Here is a 27596-nt window from a genome sequence, read left to right as displayed (position 1 = left end):
CTTCCTTTTTAAACTGAGAGGGCTTCCAGCGTGGTGCCGCATCTTGTTGCAATTTTAGTGTAACCATTTGGGGAGAAAGGTGATCTCCCAGATAGGCAGGACTTTGGGCATTAGGATTTTAAGTTCTACATGAGAGAAGGCAAAGAGATAAGATTAGGAGGTGAATACAAGATGGACAATGAACTGCAGCCTGTGGTACTGTAGGCCAGTAAAATTATAGCCAGTCAGTTAAAAATTATGGGTGAAACTTAGCCCAGTGAAATCTGTGAGAGTTTTTCCATTGACTTCAGGAGGGCCAGGATTTTGCCCTGCATTTTCATACCTGATTTCACTCTGCCCTGAGGTGTCTCTAGCCACAGATATTGCATTCTGACTATTTTTTCTATATCATCAACCTCACAAGACAAGGTCTTAGTATCCCCAATCAATTGTGAAAGCAGCATATTATAGCCAGTACTGGAGGTCTTGAAGTAATTCACACTTTTTTCTTCAGTCCTTGAACTCTCCATAAAAGATACATGGTACTTTTTTAACTGTTATTGTTTAGTGTCCGGTGAAGTATCCAAACATTTATGGAGTAATTCTGGATGCTAGGTGATTGTAATCATAAATTGCTGTATATCAGCTTCTGATACTGAGCTGTACAATGATGCCCTTTGTGAAGCAAAGCCCCCGAATTAAAGACGTGAAGCCTTCAGGGTTCAGAATGGTTTTAAATTGGATTTTAAATTCCTGTCCTGTAAATCCTGTTCTCCTGTCCGAGACCTGATGTCAAGGCAATATTGGGCAAAAGAATATGCATTTAATTTTGGCTGAAATGGAATGTTTAATCTTTCTACCAAAGAGAAGTTATTTTTACCATAATTGAAGCATAACAGACCAAATTTTAAAGGGTGGCTTCTCTTTCAGGAAAATCATATAGAGGCACAAAAGGTGTAACTTATGGCCCTGATATTTAGCTAGGTGTTAACTTGACCTCTCATAGCGAAATGACACCCATTTCGATTGGTGATTTAGTGCAGTAAAATAGATTCCCTTTTATAGAGGAGAAGGGAGGGTTAGGCAATGGGGGACATTTTCCCCTTAGAAGGGGATTTTTGTGGTTTGGAGAGGAGAGTTCTCAATATATTAGGGAATGTACCTTGCAAAGACACTTGCATGAAACTAATTTGACATGCAATCCTATTTTGCAACTCTTGTCTACTCATCCTGTTTCCCCCTCCACTCATTTGCTTGGCTCTCCCTTGTGTTATGTCTGGGACAGATTTTCTCTTCTGATGTATTTAAAACTACCTAGTGCATTGTGTTCTCTACTGCAATATACATAATTTGGTATAATTGCAGGCAGAATGTTATGGTTGCAAAAGTGTGCCTGCCATATTGTTGGCTATTTTTAATAATGCAGGCTTGTACTTCTAACTCACTGGTTGTGCCCAAAAATCAAGCAATTGGATAACTGAATCTTAGCAGAAGGGACCGGAGCATAGACAGTCTTGCCTAGTGGTTGCAGCTGGGCTGAGGTCTGCCCACCAGGGATGGGAGTTGCCGGGCCAGAGTTAAAGGAATCATGAGGCCAGGTTCCATAAACAAGAGTCCGGATCAGTCAGTCCAGGGTCACAGACTGGAGATCAAAAGGCAGTATCGGGTTAGCATCAGGAGGCAGGGTCAAAGTCAGACCAAAGAGACCAGAAATCAGGAGATGAGGCAAAGTCTGGCAAATAGGGCAAGGTCTGTATGGTTGCTCAGATAACTTCCTGGGGCAACTTCTGGGATTAAGTAGGGGCACTTGTCCTATCAGAAAGCCGCAGGGTACTGTCACTCTGGGTGTCATTGGTGGTACTTCCTGCGACAACTACTCTCCATAGTTCTCCCTTGCTGTGCCTTTGCAAAGTCTTCTAGGGCACTGTGGGAAAATCAGTTGCCCAAGGGTCTGCAGACCCAGGTTCTAGTGCCCAGGTCCTTTCATGTACCAGCAAAAATGGCGGAAAAGCCAAGAGCTCATTGCAGTTGTGAACATCTGAATTTAATATATGTCTTGCAAGTCTCAATTACTTTGCTGATGTGATTTCTTGTACATTTGTGTATTTCCTCAGAGTGAACATGCAGCACCTCTTTGTCAGCATGTACATATTGAACAATAGCCTTCCATTCACAGGATATACACACTAGAATTTTTAAGGGTTAAGTGCTTACAAAAAACCTGTGTTCTTGAGTTTGAACTGACCTCTTTGATAGAAAGCAGCCTTTTATTTTTTAGTGAGTGACCTAAACATGTCAGGTTAATACTAAATTTTTTTTTTTTTAACTAATCACAGATTCTGAAATACTGGGCTGAATTAGGCCAGGCCTATATTAAAAAAAAAGTTGTCTTCTCAGCTGTGCCGCTCAAGGGTGTGAAAAATCCACACCCCAGAGCGATGTTAAGCCAACCTAAACCCCGGTGTACACGGTGCTAGGCCAATGGAACAATTTTTTCCATTGCTGTAGCTACTGCTTCTCAGGAGGGGGATTAACTACACCAATGGGTAGGGTTCTCCCATTGCTGTAGGGTGGCTACACTGAAGCGCTACAGCAGATCAGCTGTAGCGCTGAAGCTGCGCTGCTGTAGCGGTTTAAGTGTAGATGGCCTTAGATTGCATATTAAGGGGTAATTTGTATATTTAAGTAGGACACCTTGTTGCATATATTAAAATATCTAAATCCTACTACCACTGCCTTCTCTTTGGAATGGAGTGAATGGACTTAGCAAGCTCTTTTCCAAGCACTATTTCCTTAGCTATATATAGAAAATTCAAATTTACAGGATACATTTGTGGCTTAAGCCTAGGTAACCCATTGCATCTCCCAAAAAGGTTTCAAAACTATACATGGATGATTGATGTGTAGAATGCGTTTGCTCAACTATTGATGTTTTTAAAACAGCCCCAACACCATTTTCAGCCATTAAGAAGGCCTAAGCTTGGGGAAAAGAGCATTCCATTGCTCTCAAAGGTACCTGTGTAATGTAAATGAACTTTCTCTGGTAGGAAAAAGGGTCTCTAGAATCCCAAAGCAGATATTAGTATAGAATTTGGGCTACTGGACTACTGGACTGTGCTGTCATGGTACCTCTTCCCTAGACAGGCTGAAGAGCATATTTGATCTCCAGCAACTTAATGTTTTGATACCAAGCCACTTTTGACTTACCGTTTCATATTTCTCTCACATTTTTGGGTTCACTTATGTTACTCCCCGCCCCAGTAATTCACCTGTCATCTCAGGATCAACTTCAAAAGGGTAAGCAAAAAGCTAGTTTCCATAACTGAAAACTACTGAAAAGGAGACAAAGCAAATGGCAAACTTATTACAGAGAATTCTGAGCAATAATAGTGAAAATTTCATTTAATCTAGATTTTTTTACCTTAATTTCTCCCTAGGTGGGTGGGTAGGGGGAAGGAAACCAAAGATGTTTTTGACTGTATAAAATTAAGCCTTTAGCTAGCCTACTGAAAGGGATTTAAGTGAGAGATTCACTTCCTTCAAGTGAGACTTATTAACCATGTAAGATCTCGCTTTAGATAGTTCAACCAAGACACACAAATCTGCTGGGGAAAAAAAATTAGAACTCATCAAAAATACAAAGCATAGAATGTCACAGGGTCCTCCTGTGGGTTTATTTTCCCCCTCCCTAAGCTGTGTAAGATGAAGTTTGAGGAGTCTAGTAGAGAGAGACTGAGATGAAAGCACACTATTAGAAAATGATGTACTGTGCAAATGGATTTTTAATTCAGCGTTTCAAATTTTTTTAGATATAATATTAATGATTTAGTAAAATGTTAGTAGCCTTTTCAGTCTTATCCCAGTAATGACAAGCTTCTTTTCTAATGTTTAGTGCCTGCTGTGCAAGTGGTATTTTTAACAAAATACATTTGCTGCAGGCTTTTTGACATGGCATCACACTGAGATAAACACAATTAACAAGAGCCATTTACATTTTCTTTCTTTTGCACTTATTTATTAATGGATTTTGAGATTTATTTTTATTTTAAAATACATATGTAACAATTTTGGTGGTAACACTGATGCAGTTTTTAGTTGAAGCGTTCAGTTATTGAGAAATACCTGTGATCATACCTACAGTGTTTGAGATGACCATATCGGTGCTTGTACAACACTCATCTTTCAAAAGGGAGCATAACTGTGTGGTATTGGAACAAACTGAGGGCAAAGCAACTGAAAGAAGGCATGACTGACTAGCTAACTTTATATAAACATTTCAATACAAATTAAAAATATACAGTGAATCCCATTTTACAAAAAGTGCCTAACCTCCCCTAGATTTCACCTCAAAACCACTTTTTTAAAAAACAAAAAATAGTTTGGGGGCTGACTGAACCATCTAGCTCTCATTAAAGTCAAATGAAAGGTCTTAATGGGAGTCAGACCTTGTCCTTAAGGCATGCTTTTGAGTGGGAAGCAATGTGGAAACAGGAAGCGTGTGCCCCAGAAAGACACAATGCTTGCTGGAGCCGCAATATAATACCCTAATGAAAGGATGATTTTAGTACCAATATCTGTATACTACAAGCTTAAGCCTAAATTTGCAGAATTGACCTGTAATTTTGGGTGCCCAAGATGAGACATTAGGTATTTGAGGACTAGAGGCGCTAAGCACTTTCAGCTGTGGATAAGGCTGAACTAAAGTAATTGGGGTCCCAACCATGCTCCACATGGGCACCTCGTTCCCGCCCCCCAATAGTTTCATCCTCATGCTGCAGTCTCACCCTACCAGGGTGTCAGAGTTAAGATGGAAAAGGCCTTCCACTCTACTTTTTTCAGGCTTCCTGTAGACACAAACAGGCATTATTTATACTTGGTTTATTTTTTCAAGCTTTTGTAAGTCTCCATGACAACTAGAAAATTTGTATTTTTAAAAATGAAAGCTGATATTCTGATATCTTGTAACTCCAGGAACTTGGACCCTAGTCATGAGCCTAGAGTGTCTAGGCCTTAAACCTACCGTGGCCGCAGAGGCTTAATGCCAGTGAAAATCAGGCTCCAAGAGTATGTCTGCACTGCAATTAGACACTGGCCTGTGCCAGTAGACTCAGGCTTGCAGGGCTTGGGCTAAGGGGTTGTTTAATAGATATTCCCTGCAAGGTGGGAGGTTCCCAGACTTCGAGCTGCAACCTGAGCCCAAATGTCTACGCCACAATTAAACAGCCCCTTACCCCAAGCTCCGCGAGCCCGAATCAGCGGGCACGAGCCAGCCGCTGGTTTTTAATTGCAGTGTAGACATACCCGCAGTCTATGAAGCTGGGCAACCAAAACTGAGTCCACTGGAAAATAGTAGATGCTTCTGAAACTTTTGGCCTTCACTCATTGATGTAATGAATATACTAGTCCGTGAATTTTTAATGCATGTTCCTTTTCCGTATAGAATGTATATGCCCCCAATGACATTTTTCTGAAATAGAGAATTTGTAAAACAAAACAAAACAAAAAAGATTAGAGGAATATTAATGAGGTAGATGCTCCTATAAATAGCTCAATTGACGCAACTGCAATGGCGCTATGACAGTTCACACCAGCTGAGGATTTGCCCCAATAATTTTAAACTATGTATCTTTCTCTTGTGCTTGAATCTCCCATAAGGTAACAAGAATGCTAATAAAACTATGGTGTTTATCCAAAGGCTATGTCCTCATAATTTAGGAAGGACACTGGTATTTAAGCAGAAAAGCCTTATTAAAGTATGATTGAAAATGGGTTATATCACTATACCATAATCATTGTTTTGGACTCACATGAGATCATTGAGCCTTGTGATTCGTTTAAGACATCTGGATTTGCTATTGTCAGATTACTGACATCCCTTTCTTTCCTTTTTTTTTAATTTATGCCTTGAATGTCTGTAATATTTAAATATTTATAACTTAGGTTCACCAAGTTCATAATAAGCACCAGGGAAAATAAATCCATTATGCAAAGGGTGATTAGCTTTGTCACAGTCTTCTACGGGGCAGCTGTTTATTTTCAGTGTTCATTTTCTTGGATCAGTCAGGTAGACAGCTGTTCTTTTAGGGCATTTCTGTTAATTTAGGTAACTTCTTTGAATTGTAAATCTACCCCCGAATTTCTAAAAATTCAGCCTGCAGCTCATAATTCCGTGATCACAAATTCAAAAAATGTCTACATGTCATAGGCATTTCAAACAAATGTAAAGCATATACACTATAAATCACCTAATACATCAATGCCTATATGAAACTTGAATGTAAAATGTCCAAGTCTGTGGGGTTTCTCAAATAAAAAAATAATGTAGTATACACTGTGTACTTTCCCACAGGACCATATTCAGGTTGAAATACCATATTACTATTTGTTTGACACTCCTAAACTCCTATTTTTATCAATATGGCATAGCAAAAATAGAAATGTGATGAGTGGACAACCAATAATTTATCAAATTTTCCAAAATTGCATTGGATTTATGCCCATGTCCAAGGATCTAAGCAGTCATAGAAGAGGTAAAGGAAGATGAAAGTGCTACTGGAGAGTGATTTGGGGAGCATTTGTGTGCAGGTTTATAAACACAAATCATGGGAACCATGTCTTACTCTAAAAAGTATCAAGAATGCTATGTAAGGGCCCAATGCCTTCAATTTTAGCCATACAGCAAGCCCTTAGTTATGCATCTAGCCCCTATTTGGGTGGCAAGGACTACTGGCTTGAGGCCACAGGATTGTGCCATAAATGTTGAATTGTAACAGAATTGCAGCTTGAAGTCCTGGTGGAAAAACTACTTATTCTCAGCTCCCATAGCATGTGGTGATATCCAAACCTGTCATTGAAATGTCCCCCCTTCCCCATTGTAAATGTGCTTATCTATAGGATGTTACATAGTTGCTCTGTTACATAAAAATATGAATCTTACTCCATGAACGTCAGTATTCATATTGAAATTGTCAAATGTTTAGTGGCTGTCAGCAACAACCTGGAGATTGTGGGCCTAATTCTACTCTGTTACTCAGTGACTTCAGAAGGAGTTCTGTGAGGGCAGAATTTGGATGCTCAAATGAAGTTATTCCACTGTGAGCAGAACTTGGCCCCATGTATTACCTTGTTAATGGGCCAAATAATACCTGGAGTGCTCATTGACTTGTGTACTTCAGAGGATAGAATTTAGTGCTCTTGCCAGAGGGAGGGTACAAGTTTTCTTCCCACTCTCCATTTTGCACACCCAGGGAAAAGGCTAGCCAAAATTGGAATTCTTGTGCTTGATGGAGTACAATGACTCGTCTTCCTTGTCTAAACAGGGAGGCCATCCAGTACAGAGGTTGTCGAGCCATTCACTTCTAAGAGTTTATTTCTGAAAGTCTATAGAATCTCTCTCTGGGCTGAACCCCCCCCGCTCCTTGACTGAATAGCAAACTGTCTTTACTGAGTGTCAGTACTGGGTGGGATCCTTCTCTTAGACCAAAGAGCTGCTGCAGAATCATTCTGTGTAAACTATTGCAGCCCAATAACCAAAATAACCAACCATGGGGAGAGGATGGGAGGATTCATGCCTTTGTAAAGAAATGTGCCTAACCCTATTCCTGCATCACCCCTACACTCGGCCCCTGGGCATTGAGGTCTACATGGAGTGGGCAATGTTCAGTATATGAATTGACCCCCCACAACCCAGGCAGTGCACTCTTCAATCCAGCTCCACCATTTGCAGCAGGAAGCTGCATCAGTTGTGCTGCCAGGTTAGCTCCACGGTTGTGAAGCTGGGGACTGGACATGCCTCTCTTTATAAAACGATTAAGAGTGTAATTTAGACTTTCCTAACCCATAGTAGTGCACTTTGAGAACAAGAACTGAACCTCAATGATAACTGAGCCTTTTTCTTGATTTAGGGTTTTTAACTGTTACATCTTTAGGAATGTAAGAGGCTCTACCTTCAGGCCAGAGAGAAAAAAATACCTGGAGTTCATGGACCCAGCAGTAGCAGGGTAACGCAGAGGTGTAGAAGGCCTCTGACCCCGGCTAGAGAGCATGAATAGGGGCCTGTGCTGTGAAAGTGGAGTTATGATCTTAGGGATCTCAGGATATAGGGACTTGCTGTTAATATAATTTGTCTTTAGTGAATAAATAAATAAAAAATACTTGTGCATGAGGGCCTGTTAAAAAAAGGTTTGACTTAGTACTGAATTTTACAAAATCAAAGCTAAAATGAGGTTAGTTACTGTGGTTTTATTCTCATTTTAAGTGGCTTACAGTAGATTGTAAGCCCCTTGGGACAGGAACTGAACTGTTTGAAAGAGCACTGAGCATACTGTTGTCACTCAGCAAATAATAATGGATAAAGCTGGATAAACATTGGATAACATCTGTTTGTTCCCTTTGGAATGATTACTTTTCAGATGCAGGTGTGAGTACAGCTCAATTTATATTACAATTAATATTTAAAATATAGAATGAGAGTGGTGAGATTGTGGGGGAAATGTTTATAGAATAAAGACAGTAGAATGTTTAGAGGGAAGCAGACACTGAATATATGAGGCTAAGGGAAAGAACAGAGCTGCAACAAAAATAAGAGCCCTCATAAAGTACCAAAGCAGATAGGGGGAAAAAATGCTTTGCAGTAACAGCGAAGTACTGTGTATTTTTAGGTGAAAATTGGCAAATAATCATTTAGGGTCTCATTTTCTTACCAGTGCCTCCAGTGAAGTCAAAGGGAGTTTGCAGTGTTAGGCCAATGTGGACCACTGCTGAAAATTGCACCTTTAATGTTTTATCAAATAGTGTGGCATAGACCAGGCTTCCATGGCTGCTAGTGTCAACTGGAATATATTTTGAAGAATTTAAAAAAACACTGAGTCAATTTTCATGTGACCCATAAGCATGAAAGAGGGTCAATTTATGAATTTGCCAAGGTACGAGTTTCATTTTTAAAGCTGAACTCTAACAAACTTGATTTGCCAATACATAATAGAGTCCCATACAACAACCCCTCTTTCTTTAGCCCAGGGAGTGTTAACATACTAGTTTAATGCTGGGTTCTTTTCAGGTCAACTTGAACAGTATTTCCGAAATCAGGAATTTGCTTATTCTTTACCAGCCAACAGTGTATTAATTCACCCAGAACCACATTAATATATTATCAACAGTTCTCCACTCAAGTGTAGATGCAACTAGTTGTGTGTACTACCCACACAATATAGACTTGCAAGCAATTATCGCAGACTAGAGTTGAGGCTCAGTAATTATATCAAAGAACAATGCAAATTGCCAAGATTTTTTATTACATTTACTTATGATCAACAATTCTGAATTCTTTAGTACCTAACACATTTGCCACACTTCCAAGGGTGCACTTGTCTTAAGGAATGAGGCTTAAGGATGAGTATGATTACTTCTCTTGGACTAGATTGGTCCAAAAGGAACAAGTTTAGAATACTAAAAGTGAGTGCTTAAAATTCTTTTCAATCTCTCTTAAGCTTGGACTTATAAAGGCATTAAAATCTAAAATGTAGTTACTTGAGGTCTCATTAGGAGTGTAGATTCAACAAGATAACCTACAGTTGTTTATATTAAAGATTAGGTGGGGAAATACAATATTGAAAATGAATTCTCACCACCCTTAACCCTGAGATGGGGGAAGAGTCCTTTCCACACAGCTGGTCTAGGTATCTGTCACCTAGGATTCTGCAGCTTCTTGTGTTGGGTTCAGTCAACTCTCCTCAGCACTGGGCGACTTGACTTTTATATATGCTAGTTTCAGGATCCAGGCAAGTGAGTGCTTAAGTTTTTACCTTTCAATTTCTTTGCCTGCTTCCATTGGTATCTAGTAGATGGTGATGGTGTGTAACAAATTACTTCAATCCTTTTATTATCAGAAGCTTTTTGAGGGTGATTCATTTCAAGGATGGTATTTCTATATTAGCTCCAACTATCAACTGGGATTCCCCCTCTCTTCTAAGCAATATCTCGTAATATCCCAAAGTTATACCCTGGTTCATATTTTCTAACATTTCTCCTTCCTATTGCCAGAAAATTCCAATTATTTCTAGAGTACAACAATTACTTACAAATGAAAACCAACAAAATCCTTATCTTCTAGAACAGGAGGACATATATAATGCATTCTTTGATTTTATATATAAGCATTTTGCATTATTTAGGACTTTCAAGCTTATACAGAGTTCTTTTGTAAGCTTGTCTCTCTCAACAACAGAAATTTTTCCAGTAAAAGATATTACCTCACCCATCTTGCTTCTCTAGTAGAACAGACATTTTCCACATATAGAAGGATGTAGATCTGACTCACACGGCAAATTTACAGATTCTGATTTGACATGACTAAGACTATTCATGATATATTTGATTTACAAGGAATACAATATCTAGTTCATAATTTGTGGTGAAAACATGTGGCTTAGATTGTTCGGGGTAACAGTTTGCCCAATTTGACCTTCAGTCTTCCAGCCACATTTCAAGTTTGTTTAACTTGCAGCTTCCCCACCAATCTCTTTTCTTGATACTACATGTGCAATGGGCAATTTGCATAGCAAAGCAGGGTGTGATACTTGATTGGGAACTTGAAGTGTTTTTTAGCTAGGCTGAAATTGAGAAAAAGGGTTTATCCATATGCATATTACAAGAGATCCTTGTGTAGGTGATTAGCAATACTGGTACTCAGCCATTTTAGTTTCTATTCTTGGGGATGGGAAGGCCCAACCTTGGCTGATTGTGGGTCCTTAGTCAAAGTGTCTCATGTGATGTGAAGCATTTTCTTATTGCATTCTCACTGCAAGAGGAGGAGGTGAAAAACAGTTCACAATCCCAGACAATAGTATGGCTGTTGGAAAAAGTGGACAGGAGACCTGTAAGAAATCCATTTAGTGAGAAACAGACAGAGAAGAATGAGAAATCCTGGAGCAGAAAGAGGTGAGGCCTGGAATCTGAGAGAAGTGATCTCAGCTGGAGTGAAAGAGGGTGCCTGAGTCTTGGATAATCAGACCAGGTGTACAGAAGTACATTGAAGAAAACACATTACTGGAGCAGAGGAAGCCTGAGAGAAGAGGAAACCTACAGAGAACAGCGAGACCTAAGGCAAAAAAATGCTTTTAGATGGGATAATTGCTTTGTTAGTGTTTACTTTTCTGTCTCTGAAGAGCTTTTCTTAGTTGGAAAAAAAGCATGATTCAAAGCTTTCATTTCTGTCAGGAAGCAATGCATATTTAGGCTTGTCAAAATGATACTTTTCCACACTAGAGAATGTAATCTGAACCATTCTAAATAGTCTCACTTGACAGTCATGCTTGATAAAGACAAAGAGACCATCTCTAATTGCTTTAGTCTTTTACTAATGAGCTTATTATTAATATGAAAGCACTATTATAGTTAATTTCAAAGATAAGCATAAAAAAGGAAGAGTCCAACAAGTCTTCTATTTTTTGCTTTATTTTTTCTGAGTTTTTTTTTTTAAACAAATCTATTTTTTCAAAAAATCTAGCAATTGCTAAATGGAAATTAGAACTTGACTGATAGGATCTGTAAACATCAGCCTGAGAATGAGTAGTAAAAAATATTCTATTGTAATATTTCTTATCCAGTAAGATTATTTTTAGTGATAAGGTAAAACAGCTGGGACCTTTAATCCAAATCAAAACCTTATCACATAATTACTACTGAGAAGCCGCAGGGAATCATCCATTCTCACTATCTTGATATTCGTGATCCAGAGCTCTTGATACCAACTGTATTTGCATTAACACTTAGCACTGGAATAATCCAGACTCCATAGAGCAAGGATTTAAAGATGCATTCCTGCAGTGCATGAAGTCAATAGCAAAACTTCTAGTGATTTCAGTGAGAACAGGTTTGGGTCCTAAAGGGTGGGATTTTCAAGAGTCTAAATGACTTAAAGTACAATTTCCACTGACATTCATTAGGACTTTGTATTCTATAATCATAGAATGTAGAGCTGGAAGGGACCTCAAGAGGTACTGTAGTCCATCCCCCTGCACTGAAGCATATCATCCCTGGCAGGTGTTTGTTTAACTTGTTCTTAAAAGCTTCCAGTGATGGGGATTCCATAACCTCCCATGATAACCTTGTTCTAGTGATTAACTATCCTTATCATTAAAAAGTTTTTCCTACTATGTAACCTAAATCTCCTGTGTTGCAAACTAAGGCTTGGTCTACACTACCCCCCTAATTCGAACTAAGGTACGCAACTTCAGCTTCGTGAATAACGTAGCTGAAGTTCGAAGTACCTTAGTTCGAATTAGTTCGAACTTACCTTGGTCCACACGCGGCAGGCAGGCTCCCCCGTCGACTCCGCGGTACTCCTCTCGGCGAGCTGGAGTACCGCAGTCGACGGCGAGCACTTCCGGGTTCGACTTATCACGTCCAGACTAGACGCGATAAGTCGAACCCAGAAGTTCGATTTCCAGCCGTCGAACTACCGGGTAAGTGTAGCCAAGGCCTAAGTCAATTCCTTCTTGTCCAGCATGGAGTGGGCATGGGGAACAATTGATCACTGTCCTTTTTAAGCAGCCGTTCACACATTTGAGGACTGTTATCAAGTCCTCCTCTTAGTCTTTTTCCTTGACTAAACATGCCCAGTTCTTCCAACTTTTTCCTAGGTCAAGTTTTCTACAGGGCCGGCTCCAGGCACCAGCACAGGAAGCAGGTGCTTGGGGCGGCCAATGGAAAGGGGCGGCATGTCCAGATCTTCAGCGGTGGGTCCCTCAGTCCCTCTCGGAGGGAAGGACTGGCCGCTGAGTTGCCGCTGACCGCGATCGCAGCTTTATCATTTTATTCCCCCGCCCCCCTTCTTAGCCACTTAGGGTGGCAAAAAAGCTGGAGCTGGCCATGGTTTTCTAACCCTCTTTTGTTGCTCTCCTTTTGACTCTCTCCAATTTTTCTTCATTTTTTCTGTAAGTGTGGTGCCCAGACCTAGACACAATACTTCAGCTGAGGGCTTACCAGTGCCAGATAGAGTGGGACAATTATCTCCTATGTTTTGCGTACAATACTTCTGTTAATACTGCCCAAAATATTTGCCTTTTTTCCAGCAGCATCACATTGTTGACGCATATTCAACTTGTGATCAACAATATTCTGCAGATACTGTTCTGCAGTACTGCTGCCTCGTCAGTTATTCCCCATTTTATACTGGATTTTTTTTTTCACTCCTGAGTGCAATACTTTGCACTTGTCTTTTAGTTTCATGTTATTGATTTCATACCAATTCTGCAATTTATTAAGATTATATTTAACTCTAGTCCTGTCCTCCAAAGTGCTAGCAACCCCTCCCAGCTTGGAGTTATCAGCAAATTTTATATGTATCATTTTGGGAGGTTTTGAAAATCCAGTTAAGGAATCTGTGAAATCCTGACTCCATTGAAGACCAAGGCAAAACTCCTCTTGGCCCAGGATTTCACCTTGTGGCTGCACACTGTCCCACTGTGCCCCCTGATGGCATGGTGCAGCAGTAGCTCTGCCTGTTTCCTTCCTGGTCTTCTACTGCTCCACCTAGCCTCCAACACCATCTGGGTTGAGGTGACTGAGACCTCCAGCTAAGTTCACTTGGACGTCTAGCCTCAAAATCCAAATCAACGCTGTGAGGCTGTATGATTGCAACATGACCATTTATATCATTATTGCAGCCTAAATATGGGTAATGTCTGCTCCCATGAGTCCAAATCATACAGGGGCATGTGACTAACACATGTGACCCAGGACTCCACCTTGTGCCTGTAATTTTCCACAAACTAAGACGGAGAGCATCCCCTTCATGTGGAACAAAATATAAAAGACTCTGGAACCATCTCCTGCTCTGATTTCTGGACTATGAACAGATACTAAAAGAAGCATTCCAGTCAATGGACTGAGGACTTTGCAATCTTTTGGAAGTTACCAGAGACTTTACCTGCCAGTAGTTTATTCCATCACTGTTTCAAACCTCATACAAGAAGCTTGCAATGAGTGTATGTGTTTGTTTTCCTCGACCATTATAACTCTCTCCCCTTTCTTTTCTCTTATAAATAAACCTTTAGATATTAGATACTAAAGGATTGGCAATAACATGATTATTGAGTAAGATCTGAATTATATATTGCTCTGGCTTCATGGCTGATCTCTTGGTATTAGAAGGACCCTTTGGTTTAATTAAATTGGTTTTAAATAATCATTTATCATAAAGTCTAGTGTCTGGGTGGTGAAACAAGGGCTGGGATGCCTAAGAAGACTGCAGTTTGGATTTCTTGTTAACTAGTGTGGTAAGACCGAAGTTTACTTTTGTTACTGGCTTGGTATATTTTATGGAAGAATAACCACCAGTCTGCGGTGTGTCTGCCCTATTTCTCAGCAATTTGTCCTGAATTTGAGCATCCTTATCTGTGACCCACTGAGGCACGGTGACAAAGACGAAGAAATTTAAACTATTCCCTTTTCTCAAGGAGACCTTGATGTGCAACACTCTTCCCTGGTTCCGGGCTCCAGACAGCCTTCTTTCCTAACTGAGATCTGAAGGTTTGCACTCTCTCCCAGCCAGGCAGCAGCTGAGCTGGGCTCTCTCTTTTTAGCCCTCCCTCAAAGCTTGACACCTGCTTCAGCTGTTGCAGGGTGCAGCTGACTGTGTTCCCAGCAGCCCATTCGGACTCATATAAGGGTTGTACCCCCCTCCCAACCAAATTAACTGACATTATAACACTGTACAACACCGAGTAGTTTTCCAATTTGATGGCATCTTTATTTCACTCTGAAAATTGTTCTAAATGTTCTATTTTTATTTAGATATATGTTGGTTGCCTGCTAGGAGCCAAATTCTGCCCTCATATACCTGTGTGGAGCAACTATTGAAGACCTCTTTGGATGAGATGAAAGCTTGTGTTGGTTGTTACATTTAGATATATTTTTCATACTATGGGATATAGTCTCCCTAATATCTATTAGCATCAATCAGAGTTATGCCAGAGTATCAAAGGGACACTGGAATCCCTACATTTGGCCTACTGTAATTTAACTAAAAGCTTTTAATTAACAGTATATGCTGGACCAAATTTGATAAACAGCTAGGATAATTTATTTTTAAAACCCTGACAGGATTGTGATCTCTGATGCGAATGCACTAGAATGGTAGGAAAATGATGATAACAATAAGAATGGGGTGAATGGTGTGGTATTTGTTCAAACTGAAAAGTACTGCACATACATTGCTCTACAAAAACATTGTAAGACACAGTAATACTGTGTTTCTTTTCAAAGAGATCTTTTTAAAATATTTTTAATTCATATTTGAAGTGATCTCTGAGCAGATGGAGACTCTGTAAATGAGTTTATGACAAGACTCAGGGGTTTCATCTAATTAAAAATGAAAGGTGAATACTGTATGTAACTGACTTTTTTATTTTTAGGTGAGCTGTTTTAATTTACTGTCTGAACATATCAGGGAAGGAATGAGACTATTGGAATGTATGGTACCTGCCTCCATAAAAGTAGAGTGATTATTTCAGGAGAATCTTGATGTACCTGCCAAATTGACTTGACTAATGAAGTCAGTTAGTTAACATTATAACCCTGTGGGAGCAGCACAGTGCCTGATGAGGCCACACACTCCCTGAAGGTATGTTCTGAGATCACGCAGTTCTTGAGTTTAAAGGAACAGGAACCTGTATGATGTAAACTGTGAATTTTTGCTGAGAAATAGTCAGGCGAAGTCAATATTATACCACTGACCAGGGCTGCCATTGCCTAGTTTACCTCTTGGTAAAACTACAATGCCTTGTTTCCACTAGGCTAGTGCACTTGTGTTATTTAGATCATGGTAGAAATGCACCTTTTTTGGCTTTGAAGACAAAGCCATGGGGTGATTGTTTGTTTTCCCCTGAGCCAGCTTGTCCTAAGCCAGAAGAACTTCTGCTCAAAGTCCCTCCTCTGCCCCCACAGTCCTATAAAGCTCAGTATTCTGAGGAGAGGATTTTCCCCTAAGACTCTTCCGATGATGCATGATTGCTCCGTCACTTCCCAGTGTGGCCAGTAGTCTGTTCATTTCGTGTGTGATAAGAAACATTGCTCGTTATTCATTCTGCTCCTGTGTTATAAGCCACCACAAACGTGTGTCTGTATAGTCTATTTAGATTGTAATCTCTTCAGGGCAGGGACTGACTAATAATCTGTGTATGTATAGGGCCTCACAAAATAGGCCCCATTTTTGGGTGGTCCTTAGGCTCTACAGTAATTAACATTAATAAACCGCTTATTCTGGCATAGGTGAAAAGAGCCCATAAATCTAAGCAGACAACCTTTTAAAAAAAAAGTATGAGAAGTGATGCCATTTCTGCAATTCTAATGCAATTCCAAATTTACATCTTAGTAGGGGAAATTTATGAGAAATGTAATCTGGTAGTAACTCAGAGTTGGGTGAGGTATAACTATATAGATCAGTGGGTCTCAAACTTTTTTACTGGCGACCCCTTTCGCACCTCAAGCCTCGGAGTGCGACCCCCCCCCAATAAATTAAACACACTTTTTAATATATTTAATGCCATTATAAATGCTGGAGACAAGCAGGGTTTGGGGTGGAGGTTGACAGCTCGCGACCCGTAATGACCTTGCGATCCTCTGAGGGGTCCCGACCCTCAGTTTGAGAACCCATGGTATAGATCAAATGCTGTGAGCAAGAAAGATTGATCACTGTATAATTAGTGCCAGTTGATATGTGTAATAACTATGGAAGAACCCAAGTAAGCATGCTGGCTGCAGGTGCAACACAATGTCAGAAAATAAAATTCTTCCCTAAATAGAGATTAAGATTATCCCTATGTCGATGGAGTATGGACTTTGGCGTACCCATTCCCATGTCTGAAACCACAACCATAGTGATATGATCGCTATCTTCTGTGACCATTGTCTTTCAAGCCCAATGGATGCCATTTCCTTGCATCATACAGCTTACCCTTATGGTATTCAGTCATGGCCTTGCCATCATGGGCTCCTCAGTTTCAGTATCCTGCTCAGTATAATGGTAGACATCCCAGACCCAGAACTAAATCTTTTCCACCAGTGTAACTTCAAAGGGTGGTGCATTCACCTCAGATGGAAGAGGTTCAATCAGAAGATCAAAAGTTGCAGAGTGATAGGCATGATATTTTGTTCAGTAGGGGAATCCTTTGGCCTTTTCTTCATCTTCACCAGATGAAAAAGTCATCCCATCAAACTCATATATGGTGGATGATTTCAAGGCATTTCAGGACCTCCTTAAGAGAATGGGTGAAAACCATAGGAAAAGTTGTATAGACTGTTTGACATTTTATACCCTGTCATGCGGGAGCATTTAGTAATTCTGATTAATGAGGGTATGTTAGACCCAGATACAAATCTTCAGCAGACCCCTGCTTCCATTGCAATGTCCAAATGAACAGATCAGACACCAAGTCCCGTCAGTATTTTTATACTCACCCTACCCTAGGGTCAGTGGTTGTGATGGATACAAATGAAAAATCAGGGCAATCTGGTCCCAGGCAAAGTACGCCCTGAAGAACAAGGAACTAAAGAAATTAAATATTTTGTGAGGAGGAAAAATATTCTCTAGCTAGTTTACAAGTCAGAATAGCCAGCTATTGGGCTTTGCTAGCTAAGTATGACTATCTTAAAATGGGATAGTTTCCTAGTTCTTGGATAAATTTCTGGGGAACCTAAGTAACAGTTCAAATCTGTGTGTGCTGAGGGGAAATTAATTGCCAAAATAACTTTTTCAGGCAGTTCTAGATGCTGCTGATACAGCCACAAGGGCTACTTTTGTCTCAATGAGGAGAGATTCTTCATTGGCTTTGTCTGGTATCCCAAAAGAAGTACAGATGACAATAAAGGGCTTACCTTTTAAAGGACATAATTTGTAGCTCCAAGACTACTGAGGCATTATATACACTGAAGGAATCAAGATCAATCCTTCAGTTTTTATGGTAGAGTAAACTATCATATAGAAGGAAACAATTACAACATCAAACAGTTAAGACAAAGACTATCCTCTTATTTTTACAATCAAAAATCTAAGTCCTTCAAGAAGAAATCATACTATTGAAAAAGTGTGCTTCTTTAACCATGATATTGCAGTCTGGACCTAGCCAGAGACAGCAAATTTGATCCTCTGTATGAGGATTCTGGACTAATCAGCAAGGATCTCTACTTTGCCTTCCCCTCCTTTGGTGGGTACCTTCTTGCTTTTCAAGGTTGCTTGGGCTAGAACTATGACTGGCCAGTGGGTCCTAGAAGTCATTCAAGAAGGTTGTCATCCAATTTCAGGGTTTGCCTCCTCCCTACACCTAACCCTGTCCCTCTTCTGTGATGATTCTCAATATTGTTCTATATCAGGAGGTATATTCTCTGCTTCACCTGACTCTATTACAGATAGTGTTGCTTGATTTCAGGGGAAAGGGTTCTATTTTCTATACTTCCTAATACAAAGGAAGCAAGGTTGGAAGTGCTTAGAACTAGAGTATATGTCGCCTTTTTTTTTTTTTGTCTGCTATGCTGAGTCCCAAGGACATGACAGCAATCCTCTGTGCTTTCAGCCAGTACAGAATGTGTCTTACCAAGAGAGAAATGGATGTGTCACAGTTAGAGGTTTGAACAGCATATTGCCAAGTCAGAAGCATTTTATAGAAAAATATGTGGGTGGATAGTGAGGACATCATGTATAAGGTTAAGAAAAGTGTAGTACCTACTTGAGGGTGGACAAAGCATCTTATCTTTATCACCATCTGTCACTTAATTTAAATAAATCAAAAACTAAATAAAACACACCTATCCAAAATACTCCACCATCACGTAGATTACATCAGGAGCATCAGGTTAGCCTGCACTCCTTCACATCAGCTGGCAGTCCTCAAATGACAGACAATAAAAAAGAAAAGCATTACCCACCCAAACTATAACTATTAAAAGAGAGCTTTTAATAATGTATTGTCTTCTAGCAATTTAAATGCCACCTTTGATATGAGTCTTTGTGTACATACAATTCACTGAATGGCATCACACATACACAATGATAACCAGTCACCTAACACAGAATGTTTTTTGGATACAAATGGCCTAACGTGTTTCAGGTTACCAGTACAAAAATTTTGGTTTTTAATCCCAAACCAGCTGCTTATGCAACGTGTATATTTCTTATGCAATAATAGCAAGCATGCTAGGAAATAAACATTTTCCCCTTAATATCTTGAGCACCAAGGAAAGGAAAAGCTTAGTTCTACAGGCCCAATCCTTTGAAGTCAGTGGAACGGAGCTAATGTACACCTGCTGAGAAGGGCTTACAAACTCTTTAAAATGAAGTACAATGTTCAGAGAGGGTTTATAGATACTCTGTTCTATTAGATGTCTGGTCATTACTGTAAAAGACATGTCAGAATAAAATCATAATTCCAAGAATACCTGTTGGACAGTTTAGAAACAAGCAAAAATGTGATACATCATGTTGGGTCTGGGTTATTTTGTTGGTTGTGGTGTTGTCATCTGCCCTGCACTGCAACGTATAACCTCTGACTCATTGACTTTCTTTTATGGAGTTTAGAGTTTTATGTGCTTAGAGTTTTCACTGGCCTCCTGAGAAATGAAATTTCTTTCCCTGTGTTCTGTCCTGCAGAAACTTGAATTGTTTAGCATTTTATCTTGGTTTAATTTGGATCATATTGCAACACAATGGTTGGAAGAATTCATTAGGCCAGGAATGTATTGTAATAACAAAAGAATTAATATTAGATAATAGTGCTAAGATTTTTATGGTTTTTTTTTTTTTTTTTTACAAAAGAAAAGATACTAAAGTGCTTTAAGACACAATTAGGTAGACGCTTACACAAAACTAGTTCTTCTGATGTCAAGACTGCACACATGAGTAAGGGCATGTAAGACCAGGCTCATAGTTTGCTTCAGTGAAATCTCGCAATATGACGTCTAGAATTTTATTTATTGTGATTTGGCTAATGGGATTTACAACACACGAACCTACCTGCACGAATTTGATATAAAGAAATATAGTAAGAGCTCTCTGAGACGTATGAAACACACTGTGTCTGCTGGTAAAATCATATTATTAATGGTTTAATTTCTTATATTTTGCACAGGATTCAAGGTTCCAATTAAAACCCTGTTTGGGCCATTGCTTTGCCTTCCAGTTCTTAATCTTTCCCGAAAGCCTCATCACTTATCTAAAACAAAAGAAGAATGAGGTAAGGCGAGAAAGTAATGAAATGCAGCATAACACATCTGTCAAAGGAGCAGAATGTAGCATTAAAAAAAATCCAGGATCAGTGACATTCAGAAATTATTTGTTGAGCACTAAATGCTTTCATGTGAGGCATCTTAATTCCAAGGGGTCCATGTCTGTATTATGAGTCTAACATACACTGGGGGGTTTGTTGCTTGTGTTAGAGAGTTTTACAGTTGAAGTAGCCACAGGGTATAAATAACTGATGCCAGTACTGTGAGTGATAATCTGTATTGCTAAACAATCTCCTACTTTGTAGAATGCAACCCTTTAAGAGATTCTTTGGCATTTTGGTGCTGAAATTATGAATATAATTAACATTTTTAAAAGTTCTTTAATATCCATTTTTATAATGTTAGATTTATATTCTCCAAATACTGTCAGTCCTTGTACTTACGACACAATTGGTTCCTGAAAATTACATTGTAAGTCGAAACGTCATTACTCGGAACCTCAATACACTCCGTTGTGGGACCAAGTGTCGTAAAGTCAAAACTAATTGTCATAAGTTGAATCAGGGTGTCAATTCAGAAACGTTGAAAGGGTCGTTCATCATAAGTCAAACGTGTAAAGTCGAGGACTGCCTGTACACCAAAGGCAACACTGGGCAATTCGGTATTAAAAGCCTTAACCTAATTCATCACACAGTGGTCTGATAGCCTTTAATTCTTTAGTGTTGATAATGCATCTTTTTGAAATTCCTGTGCTTGACACTTCATTGCTATGTTGTCACACTGTATTGCATTACAACATTGGATGGCAGATGGAACTAGGGGTGACATATACAGAGGAATTTAAGGCATATGTAGAATATGTCTGGACAGTCTATCGAAATGATCCTAATTTGTTTTCAGTCTGTAATATCTGGAGAGTTTAGGGAGGGTAGGTTCAGGGAGGGTTGAAGAAAAAGTTAAATTTCTTCCTTTGCTCCTACCAGCCTGTTATTGTATATGAGTATTTTTAAAGGCTTATACACTAGACAATGATAAGAAAAAGGAGAGGTATAGCCACAGGCACTTAGTTCATGTCTTATAGTCATCAGTTATTCCATATCTGACCTTTCAACTATTGCATCTTCACTTTATGTAATGGCCAAATTCTTCTGTCAGTTACTGCAATGTAAATAAAGACTATTTTCAAACTTCCATTCAATTCAATAGAAATGTTCTAGAACTAAACTGGTACAAATAAGAACAAAGTTTGGCTCCAAATGGGAGAGGTGCTTCCATTTCAATATCAAAAATTACAAAATTCTGCTCTCAGTTATACTCATGTAACCCCAGTGGCGTAATCAAAGGCAGTATTTGGCTCATACTACTTAGTTTCCCTTTTTTGATATTCCTCTTTATTTCCCTGCCTATACATCATCCAGCATTACAGTTATTCATATTAATACATGGGGCATCAGTGGAAGTTTTCAGGACCATTTGCTAGGAGCAGCTTTGAGACATCATCTCGGATGGTTATGTGCTTCAGTGGTAACTATTGTTTATTTACCCTGGTATTCGCTTAAATCCACTGATTGTTGTGATGTTGACTTGTCTACTTGATGATATTTACAATAGATTATGATTCTCCTTCGATGATGCTGATAATGCATTATGTTTACTTAACAACTGAAGTCTAATATTTATCCATAGAATAGGAGCAGCATAGATAACCACAATTTTTTTAAAATGTCGTTTTGATAATTACCATGCGTAGCTTTCCTACAGATGCAAAATGGGCCATGTTTGTGTAAATTTCTGAAACAATAACTTGATATTTGTGATGCTGCTGTAATGGTCCTAATAATTTCATTAAGTGTCAACAATGCTTTTTGTAAACCTCCATTTTTTAGTGTTTTCCTAATTCATCCCCAAAAGAACAAGACCTCACTCTGGGCTGAAATTTGACATACAATACATGATCCACGACTAAGTTATTTTACACATTCTGAAAAGGAAAAGTTATCTTCAGCTCTAGGAGTAAAAATACTGACCATCTTCTCATGAGGTATAAAGGAGGAATAATTGCGATGAAGTCAGTGGAGTTATACCTCTGGTAAATCAGTGGAAGTGAGATGAGAAAAAGGCTTAGTTAAGCGGAAGTTTGTTTTCAGAAACAACCATTGCTGTAACTAGGGTGACCATACATCCTGTTTTAGCGGGACAGTCCCTTTTTAAGTCCTGTGCTGGCTGTCCTGACTATTTTTTGGCAAAACTGGGCATTTGCCCCATTTGCTCTTGCCATACAAGAGCCAGCAAGAGAAAACGGGACAAATGCCCAGTTTTGCCAAGAAAACTGGGGTGCGACCCCTAGGGGGCATGGAAGAACATGTCAGGGATGAGGGGGGAGGGGAAACAAGCAGCAATGCCAGCCCTGCAGGGGAGGGAGGGTTCAGGAGCCATCTTGCATAAAATATATTTTAGTTATGCCATATTCATATCATAATGTTTTTATGAAGAATATGGAGTGTCACAGCCGTAAAGTCATTGTTTCTTGTAATGAATGCTTGCACATGAATGGTACATGATGGTGGTGGTGTTTATTTGTATTACCGTTGTGCCTTGGAGCCCTACTCATGGACAACAGATCAGTAACACATAATATATGTACCATTATACACTGCAGACACATTTTTAATGATGACCACGGGGTATCTACACACATGGTCACCCTTAAAAATTTGTCTTGCGTAATAAATTTACCTGAATTTAAGTAGTACTCTAGGACTGTCCTATGATCGGTATAGAAAAATTGAGTTATGTATGAAAATACTATTTTGGGTGTATTTAAAGGTTACTAAAATATATTCATTACCATCTAGCACATCCTCTGTGACCTGTACGGAGGCCTCATGGTACCTGATTCTAGTCCCACCTCTTAAATTAAGAGTGACTCAATATAGGTCTAAGAAGTTATGCCAGTAGCATTTCAGAGCCTTTCCTTTAATTGATGACTATCTCAGATTTTTATGGCTAACTAATTCTCTTGGTTTTTTATCATTAAAAATTTTAACATCAACACCTGCCAGTTACTGTAATGTCTTCACTTCAAAAAATTTTTTTTGAGGTTTTCCAATAATTTAACAAATATAATTCTAGAAATTAACTGTTTGGGAGCATAATTTCCTTGACATTAATAGGGTGGATCACTTATTGATACTCAGTAAATCCACTTTTTGTTTCAGTGCAAACATTTCTATTGTGCTCCTGTAAGTAACTACATCCTTTTTTTTTTGTAAAGCTTCTTTCTGTGAAGGATGAGAAAATACAGAAGGTGGTTTTTTCCCCATCTGTCTGATTTTTGGAAGTTGATATGAAAAACAGAGACAAAGACCTTAGAACAATAGGAAAGTTTGTTTTCTTTAGCAGGCTAAAAGATTCCTGTTTAAAAACTTTTGGGCATTGACAGGTCATTTGTTTGACGGGCAGATATGTTTCATGGTTTGTTATACTTGCAGTAGTGTGTTTAAGATCTAGATAGATAAATATTCATATTCATTTTACTTATGAGATAGCTTATTGTCCTTAGTGCACAGCAACAACCTATTATGTCATGGATGAGAGATCTTGATTCAAATGTTCAGTGTACAATTTCTGCAGGGCTGAAGGCTTTCAGTGATTCTAGTCTTTTCAATGCACAAATCCTTTGTTTGAATATGAAGTTTGATTACGATAAAGATTAATCTTTATCTATTAATTGTTAGGTGTACTAATTGCATGATTATGCAACACCATTATGAGTAATATTTTCTGCTGCTTTTTTATTTACTCTCTTTCTTTGGTGCAATCAGAAAAAAATGTTCTGCAGTCAAAGTCCTTTAGGAGATACATGTATGCATGCACTAGACGTGGCTAATACCTAATGCAAAAGAGCTTTAATAGGGTTACAGTCCTTCAACATGAAGTGTGGTTTGTTTGATAATCATTTTAAGATATTCATTTTTTCAAAAGATTCATATGGGTTTGCAAACAAGATCTAGTGTGCGGTGTACTTCCCATTTTAGCTACAGTACTATTTAAAATGCTTGAGGGTTCTCAATACAGTCAAAGGTTTGCTCTAAGGATTTTATACATTCATTTCTGGCCGAGGCTCACATCAAAGATTTTCTATTAATATTTCCATGATGAAGTAGGAGTCAGGCTGCTGGAAATGGCTATGCAATCAATGAAAAATACTGTTCTTTGCGCTTTCATTTGAGGATTCAAAAGCACAAATTACAAATATGAATAAAGTCATATAAAAATCTTGTGAAACTAGATCAGTATTAATACCCCATTTTAAAGACTAGTAAAATAAGGAACAAATTAGTTACCAGTACTGTCTGAACACTACCCACTTATTTTGCATGGTTCCATGTTTGTGAGCCAGCGCACCTGGAGAAATCTACAAAAGTGCTGAATTGCAGCTCCTGCTGAAGTCCATAATTACAGTCCACTGTTTGAGAATTTGGAGAAGCTTGACTCCTGAATCTAAACTTCAGGTCTCTCTCTGTCTAATTTTTGATTAAACTCAACCTAAAAATCAATCTCCAAGGAATAAGAATATTATGCAGACAGAAATTGTAAAGAAGTAGGGTTCACTGACGCTCATGTGCCCCAAATCAAAGCTATATCCACCTTACTCCATAGGTATACATGAAACATATTCATTAAAACATACTATGTTCAATATAAAGTCTGTTTTGTGCTAGAGAAAAGCCAGATCACCAACTGTGTATTTAGAGGCAAAGGAAGAATAGCCATCTAATCAAAATCCAGGGGGCAAAGCATTTGGTAGAGGTTTTCAGCAAGCTCTTTTTTTATTCTGAATCAAATACACTTAGTACAGTGTATCTCATTAAAACTTCATCAAGTGATTGTTCAAATTTTACAACCAGTTCTGTACCTTATTATAAAACTTTCTTGCTGTATTTACTGTACATTTAAACACTTTCAGCTATGAATGGTGTTTATGAGACATGGAAAGAGGTTAGAGTATTAAGTTCTCTAGTACCAGAAAGGGCTATACAAATTATTATGCTCATGTCTCACTAATTTGTCACAGTGTAATTTGGTACCAACTTTTAGAAGCAATAGTTTCAGAAATGCTAGCAATGGATTTGGTACCAATTCCAAAATATGTGATTGCCTGGACCTCAAAGTAGATAACTATGAGTTTGATCCTGTACTCCTTACTCAGACAACTCTCCATGGGTGATAGAGAGAGCTTTTTTAAAATGTTCAGTAATATGAACATCAAGCTAATACGGCTTAACTCTTGAATCTGGTCTCAGATATTTTTGATTTAATTTCTTTAAAAAAATGCTCTGTTTTTAAAAGGGAGTAAAGAGCATTTCCTGGAGATATCTTGTACTATCAATCAGTGAAGTGTCATTTCTTTAATTGTGTATATAAAATATAAAACTAGGTGTTACTGTATAATTCCAACTGTGTGCGTTTTTTCAGTCCGTCACCCTGGAGACAGCTTCCTGCAGTTTTCCAAGTTCTGTCCCTTCAGATAAATGCATCTTTACACAATTCAAATGATTTCATAATATTTAACGCCTCTTCTAGAAATCTGATGTATTAGCTTAACCTAATAATCTATTTGTGTTCAGTGTAGCAAAATTGCATACTTAGCAGAGCTGTTGCTGCCCTGTTCCAATATGTTTTGTAAATCAGTGACTCAGTAGCACACAGGAGACAAAACTAATCCATCAGAAAAGCTCAAAGTTAAAAATACCAATAGATGTTTCCAGTATATCTTTTTATTGTGTTGACCTTAACTTATTATATACTGATAATAAAGTCTTATAACAATCTTCTGAGACTAGATCAGTATTAACATCCCACTTCAAAGACTAGTAAAGTGAGGAACAAATTAGTTACAGCCACATTGCAAAAGCTACCCACTAATCTTGAGTTACATAATACTGATTGTTATATGCTATGGCTAATGCATGCTTTTACTAGCATTAGATGCTTAGGACACAGTAAGTAACCAGCATGACATTGTATCTTCTCTTTACCATTGCTGGCACCAGGAAGTCAATACTTTATGAAATGTGTAACTCCCTTCTGAGTCTAGAACACTTATAAAATGACACAGCGCTCTTCTTCAGGTCTATGTAAACTTAAAAGCTTATAGACTTTAAGGTCAGAAGGGACCATTATGATCATCTAGTCTGACCTCCCTGTCTCTCTCGCCAACAGAAGTTGGTTCAATAATAGATATTACCTCACCCACCTTGTCTCTCTAATATCCTGCAACCAACATGGCTACAACAATGCTGCATACATTTTACTTACACTTAAAAAAATTAAATTATTTTCCTCTCTGAGCAAATCAATATTTTTCAGATGCAGGAGATGAATAGTGACTAGGGTAGCAACCAACTGTTCACCAGAGATTTGAATGCTGGTGTTGAAAGCTCTGCAAACTTGCTTGAAAAAAAAATTCAACATTTAACTGTCATCCTTTTGGGCTCACAATGAAGAGGAAGGCTAGAAATATCAAGTCACTAGAGGAATTCAAGTCTCTGTAAGCACAAAAGGTCTGAACAAGACAGTAGTATCAAGAAATTGCTCTAAAATCAGGGAGGTGGGGTGCATGCAGCAGTTGCATGTCAGAGTGAGGGAGGAATGGTAGCATGGAATAAGAATAGACACTAACTGTATATCAATATTACATGCTCTTATGAAAAGACTTTAGCAAGTTTCATTTTACTTAAGACTATGTCTATAAGTAATATTTTAATACCTTTTTATTACCTGGTTATTTGATTTTTGCTAGCAGCCAAGGAGGAAGGTAATTGGAAACTCAATGGCAAATAGAAGATCTGAGTGTAGAACTGGGGAAAGGTTAACTAAAATCTGATTTCTTTTCCCTTCTGTCTCCTTCTTTGACATCTACTTGGACACATTTCTTCAGTTTTAGCAATCTCTACTCTCCCCCGCCCCAGTATATAAATAAATCTGGAGATTGCTTGTTTGATAATAGTCATTGACTTTGGTTTCAGGATTAACTTTCTACCTCTGGAGAGCTAGGATAAAATCCCATTTAAGTATGCTGGTCTCATCATAATCCCTAGTAGACATTTGTCTACATCTTAAAATCACCAACAAAGAAATTTCAGTATAATCTTCTACTCAAGAGAAGCCCATGTCTGAAATAGTAAGGAGTGCGGCAGATCAGGACTGAGCTGCGCGGGAAAGTGTGAACCGTGGCAAAGTAATAGTATCCTTAGAGATATACTCATCTCATTTACATGAGGGCTAAATTCATATACAAATATGCAAAAGATACAAATATACAAAATTCACATACATATATAAAAAGGTGTGAAGTATGCAAAACAAATCTTTGTGAACACAGACAAAAACAG

General features: G+C 38.6%; 1 protein-coding gene across 1 annotated transcript in view; it reads left to right on the top strand.

The window, feature by feature from the left end:
• Positions 1-20124: 20124 nt before the first annotated feature.
• Positions 20125-27596, top strand: part of TENM1 (teneurin transmembrane protein 1) — a 778425-nt gene continuing 770953 nt past the window's right edge. The window contains exon 1 of the mRNA XM_034781757.1: positions 20125-20207. The gene's annotated coding sequence lies outside the window, so the exon portion shown is untranslated. The remainder of the gene's footprint in view (positions 20208-27596) is intronic.

The sequence above is a fragment of the Trachemys scripta genome, chromosome 9 (assembly GCF_013100865.1).
Source record: "Trachemys scripta elegans isolate TJP31775 chromosome 9, CAS_Tse_1.0, whole genome shotgun sequence".
In the NCBI taxonomy this organism is placed as follows: domain Eukaryota; kingdom Metazoa; phylum Chordata; order Testudines; family Emydidae; genus Trachemys; species Trachemys scripta.
The sequence above is the reverse complement of the archived record's forward strand: the minus strand, read 5'-3'. Positions and strand labels throughout refer to the sequence as shown.